The sequence below is a fragment of the Stenella coeruleoalba genome, assembly GCF_951394435.1.
Source record: "Stenella coeruleoalba genome assembly, chromosome: 1".
Lineage (NCBI taxonomy): Eukaryota > Metazoa > Chordata > Mammalia > Artiodactyla > Delphinidae > Stenella > Stenella coeruleoalba.
Genome location: NC_137169.1, coordinates 118,499,790 through 118,507,614, shown reverse-complemented (window position 1 = coordinate 118,507,614; position 7,825 = coordinate 118,499,790). Strand labels below are relative to the sequence as shown.

At 36.7% G+C, this 7,825-nt stretch overlaps 1 pseudogene across 1 annotated transcript; it reads right to left on the bottom strand.

The window, feature by feature from the left end:
• Positions 1–350: 350 nt before the first annotated feature.
• Positions 351–905, bottom strand: LOC307189703 (transmembrane emp24 domain-containing protein 2-like; annotated as a pseudogene). The gene has a single exon. The product of its transcript is annotated as a transmembrane emp24 domain-containing protein 2-like (transcript).
• Positions 906–7,825: the final 6,920 nt, after the last annotated feature.

Sequence of the window (7,825 nt, the reverse complement as noted above, 5' to 3'; positions counted from 1 at the left end):
TCGAACCTACTATAAAAGTAGATGCTTCTCATTTAATTTTTATTAAAGGAATTACAAATGATTTATTCAACTTTTTAAAAAATGTGTCATTTTATGTTAATATTCTGGTTATGCTCCTACACCAAGTGAATGAAAAATGTTAACGTTATTTCCAGGGTAAACGTGACATATTTAATTTAGAAGAAATGTGTTAAAGATAAAACCATAATAATTCTGGGAGGCATAAAAAGCACTAAAATAACTGATATATTTATTTAATAGCCCCTAAAATCAACAATTTTTCAGACATTTGGTGCATTGCAGGCATGCGGACATCTGCATTCTGAATTTCAAGTAAGTCTCCTTGATGTCCAAAATTAGGTAGATGCAATGCGCCTTTGTTATTTTCTTTTTCTTTCTTTCTTTCTTTTTTGACATTACTATAACCAAGATGTTTGGTAAACAGTGAATTATGAGTTTGGGATCATCAGAAAAAGGTTTTTTAAACAACTTTCCGGACTACAAAAAATCTCTTCAGGTAGTAGATCCATCCCAATGTCATGGCACCTAGAACAAGAGCTTCAAAGGACCAAAGGACCAGTCTGCTGTTTGTGCTGTCATTGATTTCTCTGTGTATCTCTCCCGAACTTCCATGTATTCCTGTTCATGCTTTCCAGCTGTCATCGCCACTGCGAGCTCATTAATCATTTCTTCTAGCTTGTTCTGGTGAGCTTCTGTTTCCATGTCCTTTTGGAGCCTCCCCAATATCAATGGTGAACACCACTATCTTTGGAGTCATGTTGGACATTCCACTGCTAAAACAAAACTTATATGCTGCTACTCCATCCATGTGAGCAGCAAATGTGTATTTCCCACTGGACTCCCAGTCTCCTTTATAAATTCCTTTATTATCAGGCCCTGTAATCTCCACGTCAATGTCCACGCAGCCAGCCTCAGCCACCTCAAAGATGAGGCCCATCTTGCTGCCCGAGGTGACTCGCTCGAAGAAGCACTCCTGGGCATGTGCGTCAATGCTGACGCCTCGATGCTGACAAAGTAACCCGAGGCAGTGGCCAGGAGGGCGGCCAGGATTCGTTAGTTTCTATGGGCTCTCAAAACAAGATTATTTGTATTTTGTTTTCCTTATAGTTTATCTACATGATAAATGTTGATAGTACAGAGATTGTTTAATTTTTATTTATTTATTTATTTATTGGCCATGTGGCTTGTGGGATCTCAGTTCCCCGACCAGGGATGAACTCGTGCCCCCACAATAGGAGGGCAGAGTCCTAACAACTGGACCACCAGGGAATTCCCTGTACAGAGACTGTTTCACATTTAACATTTCTTCTCAAGTAAATATAGTTAGAATGGCCCTTGATGCTAGAAGACACAGATGACCCTGTGCATTATTCAGCTTTCCTCAAGTTAAACAGCCCACAAATTTCAATGGCTTACAACAACAAAGGCTTATTTCTCACTCACATTACGTATTGGTGACTGTTCTGCTTCTCCTCCCTGTGTCTTCTTTATCCAAGAATCTGGAGTAAGAGAAAAGTCCCTCTCTGCTCAAGGCAGAGGAAAAGAACAAGAAGGCTGGCCAAAACTCTGTGATGACAGCTCAAAACACATTTCCTTGGCCAAACCTGATCTTAAACCAGATCCTTTGACCAAGCCTGATGTCCGGGCAGGTCAATTCCTGGCCATTCCACCCCCCCACCACCACTCCCTTACCCTCCAATAAGCCTACTAGAGGAATGGGGGAAGGGAGTAATTGAGGACAATAATACAATCTGCCATACCATGACTCACATTTTTTTTAGAAAGATATGTATCTCTTGATATGAGAGAGATTATACTTGGTCTATGTTGAACAAAATTTATGAAATTGTAGGCAATTATGATAGATTTCTTTCTTTTTTCCCTCCCTCCTTTTTTTCTTCTCTCCACCCCTCAAATTCTTTCTAAATATTCAAGTACCCAGGAATTGCTCCAAATGATTCATCCTTTGTTCTGAAATCTAGGTAAGGCTGTGCTCACCTAAGGGTAGCTGAAGTTGAATAAAGCTATGTGGTATTGAGTGAGACATAGGAGGAGATTATCAGCTTGAATATATATTTATCACAGAATTACAATCCCCTATATCTGTAAATATAGAATGAATCCAAGATATCAGTGGATTGATCAAGACTTTTCACATTTAATGTTTACAGGAATTGCTTGGGGATCATATTACACAGATTCTGGTTGAGTGGATATAGGGTGAAGACAAGAATTGTACATTTTCTTATAAGTTTCCAGGTAATGCTGTTTCTGCTGGCCCAGGGACCTCACATTCAGTAGCAGTGGACAAGATAGTTCCTGAACTTCTTTCAAACTCTGATACTCTGAATTTACTTCAATTAGTTTCCCACACCCATGTGGCTTAAATAAAGGTAAATAGAAATTGTGCGTAATTTAGGGTGGTTAAACTTTTATTAAACTGCTTCTTCATGGAAGGGAGAGAGTTTTACCCATATTTTGTGTCCTTTATAACCAACAGTACTATGCCATATGGGTAACTGAAACTACACAACAGTTTGGATAAATGAATGCTAAGCATAGTTAGAGGAGAAGTGGATGTCAGAATGGAACTATGGGGCCTTTATGAATACCAAAGTAAACCTCCTTCCAGAAGAGAGCCTTGTTCCCTTTATAGACCCCATGATCATTGGGATAGTATGTTTTTTGCTAAACCGTTCCTTATACTTCAACACACATCCTTGCCTCAGGGACTTCCCATGATTAAGATTTAGCATCTCAATCTTAGGAATGAGCTTCATTTACGAAGGAAAGCAAGGCCATTCAATTCCAATTAACTGCACAGTTCTTGTGTAAGAAAAACAACCTTACACTTTTAGACCATTTAAAGAAATGCAAAGTCCCCACCCTTAATTTTTCATAAAACAGAATTGTCCTGACAGGGTTTTCCTGTTCTTTTGAGTCAATAAAGTCCAAAGAGTTTAAAAATAGATGATGGTTTTACATTTATCATTTGAACAAACATGGGAAATTCGGAAATAGTTGCCATGGAATTCCGGGAATAATTTTTCCATCCCCACAGTTGACAAAGTGGTTCTTAGGGAACAGTAGACAACATAAATGCACACACTGGGGATGTCTTGGCATACAGCCTTCTAAGACACAATGTCATTTGAGGCCAATCTCATTGGGAGAGCACATTAGTGATTTTAAAAATGCTGCTAAGGAGCACGGTGATGCTTACTAGCTCAGTGAAACTTTCTCTCCTGGGGCACTGATGATTCTAAGACACCATGAGGACCTCATTTTCCACTCATACCATTTCCTTCTATTCCCAGTTGTATGTTGGCAGGAGGTAGGGAGCTGAGGGTTGAGGAACAAACCAATACTATAGCAAAGGGAAAGGTATTTAAAAGGCCACTGAACTAGAAAGTATGTAGATCTGGGATGTAATTTCAAGTATAGAAGTTGTTAGCTGTGTGACCTTAAGCAACTTATACACGACAGGCCTTGTTTCCTTATCTGTAAAGCAAGAGGATTTGATGGGATTTCTAAGGACCTTTCCAGTGTTAGCCTTCTAAATGGAAAAACAATAACAATACACACTCATTTCATTGATAGCTACATGGAAGGATTTACTGTGTAAGCATATAGGCTACATAATGTATGCAGTATGGTCTATATACATATAGAGACAAACTGCACAGAAAGAAGGAAAAATAAAAACTTGTCATGGAAAGAGACTAGAACTGGAAGTCAGAAGAATTATTTCATTTATCTGTTTATTATTCATTCGTCCTCCATTTATAATTCAGAAATATTCATTGAGAGTCAATTATCTCCCACTCACTATACTGGGAACTGGAATCTGACAGTGGAAAAGACAGACTTTCCTGACCTTTTGGAATTTATATTATCCTGGGAAAGACAGGTAAGATATAAATAAACAAAGAAGAAAATAAGATAATTGAAGATCGTTAAAAATTGAAGAGGAAATAAATAAGGCACAGAATTCCCAAGTTGTGTAGGGGCTTGGAGTGTTTGACAAAGAGAAAAGAAGCCAGTGGGGCTAGAATGCACTGAGCAATGGAGGGAAAATATGAGATCAAGTTGTAGTTAAACAAGACTCAGCTCTGGGCTGATACTGAGCAGGACCCTCGGGGGCTCCTGGGCACAAAAGCCTTTCTGTGTCCCCCATTTCTTGATTACAGGAAATAGGTTTCCTTCAGCCTCCAGGACCTCCCCTGAGCTCCAACAGGCAGGTTCAAACAGTTGCTAATTAGGGAAGGGAGGGGATGCTGAAACAAGGAAGAACAGTCAAGAGAAACAATGGTGCAGCCTTAGGGCGAGGTCCTGGTTCCCCATCAATTCATACATATAACAATGTCTTTGAGCTGTTTTGCAGATACTGAAATGCCCACCAGGTGGGAGAAATTAACAGTAGGCTCTCCACAAGCACTAGACCCCAGACAGGTTAGAACCAACAGGTTGATGATGCTGACTCCCACTTACCTCACCACCAACCAATAAGGAGAATGTCTACAAGCTGATCTTGCCCTTTTAAACCATTATTATAAACTCCTCACTACCCGCTCCAGGTTGGGACACACAGTTTTGAGGGCATTAGCCTGCTGTGGCCCCCTTTGCCTGGCAAAGCAATAAAGCTATTCTTTTCTACTTCGCCCAAAACTCTGTCTCTGAAAATTAATTGGGTGTCGGGGTACAGAAGCCGGATTCAGCTTCAGTACATGGCCTTAGAAATCATAACAAGGATTTTCGATTTTAAGAGTAAAGGGGAATCATTGAGGAGTTTTAGGGATAAAAGTGACATTTTAAATCAATTTTTCTTGCTTTTGTGTGGAGAAAGAGGGATGTTGGACAGAGCAGAGAGAATCACTATGGACTCGTGCATTTTTATTTACCTATTATTTTACAACATTTTATGGCTAATTGGAGTCATTATTATTTTTCTGCTTAGATTTTCCCAAATTTGGCCTAGGGTGGGGAGTAGATGGGAGGAAGCTTAAAGATGACTTCTGTGCTTTTGGACTTGGCCCCTTTTGAGTGCCTCTTTGTTTTTCTTTTTTCTTTTTTCCTCCCAAAACAAAATGTCCATTTTGTACTTTCCCTGACCTAGGCCAGGAATCAGCCGTTTCTTCAGGAGTGCATATTCCCTTGAGTGAGAATAATATCTAGAAACCAATATTTGGGCGTGGAGTATGTTTATTTCTATGGAATGTCATTGTTTGTAGGTCCTTTAACTAAATTTTTTGTCACATTCAGGAAGGCTTCCTCTATTCCCAGTTTATAAAGGAATTTACCCATGTTTCCTAATACTTAGATTTAAAAAAAAAATTTTAATCTCTGATTCATTGGAATTTAGGTTGATGAACAGTGGAAGGTTTGCCAATTTTATCTTTTACAGAATAGCTATCTAGTTGTCTCAGCATTGTTTATTAATAGGTCATTTTTCTCCTGTGATTTGATATACTACTTTTACCATTTACCAAATTTCCAGGGTCTAATTCTGGACTTTCTCTGTTGTTTCACTGCTCAGTATATCCATTCATGGGCCATACTATCTTTATTTTAAAGTCTTTATGGGACATTTTAATATCTGTAGCGTTGACCCTCAGTCATTGATCATTATTGGCCTATTTCTTGGCTACTATTGCTCACTTATTTTTTCATATTAAATGCAGAATCAACTTATCTTGTTTCAGAAAAAAAAAAGTGTAGCTATTTTTGTTAGGATCACTTTCATTTATAACTTGGGGAGAAGCATCATCTTTGTGAAGCCGAATTGCCCTATGGAAGAACATTGGATAATTATTTGTTCAAAACTACTTTTGCATCCTCCATGACTTTTTAAGTGTTTCCTTCATATAGATTTTAAACATTTCTAATTAAGTTTACTCTTAGTATTTTATCATTTTTTTGTTCTTCTGTTAACTCTTTTAAGTTGTTATTATGTTTATATATAAAAATTTTTACTTTTTTTATTATGGTAGAACCATCATAAAATTTTCCACCTTAATCCTTTTAAATGCATAGTTCACTAATGTTCAATATATTCACACTGTTGTGAAACTAATCTCTAGAACCTTTTCATCTTGAAGAATTGAAATTCTATACTCGTTAAACAACAATTATCCTCTGCCCCTTCCCTTAGGCCCTGCTAACCACCATTCTACTTTCTACATGTATGAAGTTAACTACTTGCGATACCTCACCTAAGTGGAATCATACAGTATTTGCTCTTTTGTGACTGACTCATTTCACTTACTAAAATGTCCTCAGAGTCCATCCATGTTGTAGCAGGTGATAGGATTTCCTTCCTTTTTAAGACTACATAGTATTCCATTGTATGTATATATCACATTTTGTTTATCCATTCATTCGTTGATAGACATTTGAGTTGCTTCCACCTCCTGGCTATTGTGAATAGTTCTGCTATGAACATGTGTATGCAAATGTCTCTTTAAAACTCTTCTTTCAATTGTTTTAGATATATACCCCGACATGTGATTGCTAGATCATATGAAACTCTAGTTTTGTTGTTGTTTTGAAGACCTGTCATACTGTTTTCTATAACAGTTGCACTATTTTAAAATTCTACCAACAGTGCCCAAGAGTTCCAACTGCTCCACATTCCTACCAATACTTGTTATTTTTTGTTTGTTTGTTTTTCAGAGTAGCCTTCCTAATGGGGTGAAGTGACATCTCATTGTGCTTTTAATTTGCATTTTACTGTTGATTACTAATGTTGAGCCTCTTTTCATATGCTTGTAGACCATTTCTATGTTATCTTTGGAGAGATAACAAGCTGCATGATGTGGCCAATAAATAAATAAATAAATAAGACTAGTGCTTTTTATATAATTAAATATTCTGCAACTCTACTAATTTTAAATGATTTATATTGTATTTCAATAATCTGTCATGGGTTTTCTATATATACAACCATGTCATAACATCTACAAATAAAGGCATTTTTAACTTATCCTTTCTAATTTTTGTGATTCTGCTTTTGTACTTTTATCAGAATATGTGATCTAAAAGCTCCAGTTCTGTAGTAATTGATAATGAACTGGCCATCTTTTTTGGTGCCAGACCCCAGAAAGAAGATTTCAGTGTTTCCCATTTTAGATGTCATCTTTTGGATGGAGTATATATCTTTTATCATGTGAAGAAAACTATTCCTTGATTACTTTTATTATGTGTTTTTATTGAGAAAGTGAATTAAATTTTGTAAATGCGTTTCCAGCATATATGAATATGAATATATGACTTTTCTCCATTGAGCTAATAATAGGGTGAAATATATTAGTGGACTTTGTAATATTAATCTACCTTGCATTTCTGGTGTAAATTCTATTTTGTCCCCATATATTATTTTCTTAATGTACTGTTGGCTGCTGTGTTCATATTTATTTTGGACTATTGCATCAGTATTTATAAGTGAGAGTTGTCTATAGATTTGAGGAGAGCAATTTTTAAATCAAGTTTTGTTTATAATGTTACATTCTTTTTGTCAGAAAGATTTGGATGATTTCCTTCTTTTTTCATGATTTTGTAAAAATAGCACTGGACTTTGAAATTTCCATAGAATTCCCCTGTAAAATCATCTTGACCTGCTGTTTTGTGAGTTGTGGGGAGTAGAAAGTAACTCTGGTAACTTTCTCCATTTCTTCTATAAAAATTGGTCTTTTTCTTTTTCTATTTTTTTTTTTTTTACTGGAGTCAGTTTTGGCAAAGTATGTTTTTCTAGAGAATTATCCACTTTTGCATTATTTAAATCTCCTCTTTCAATGGTTTTCTTTGT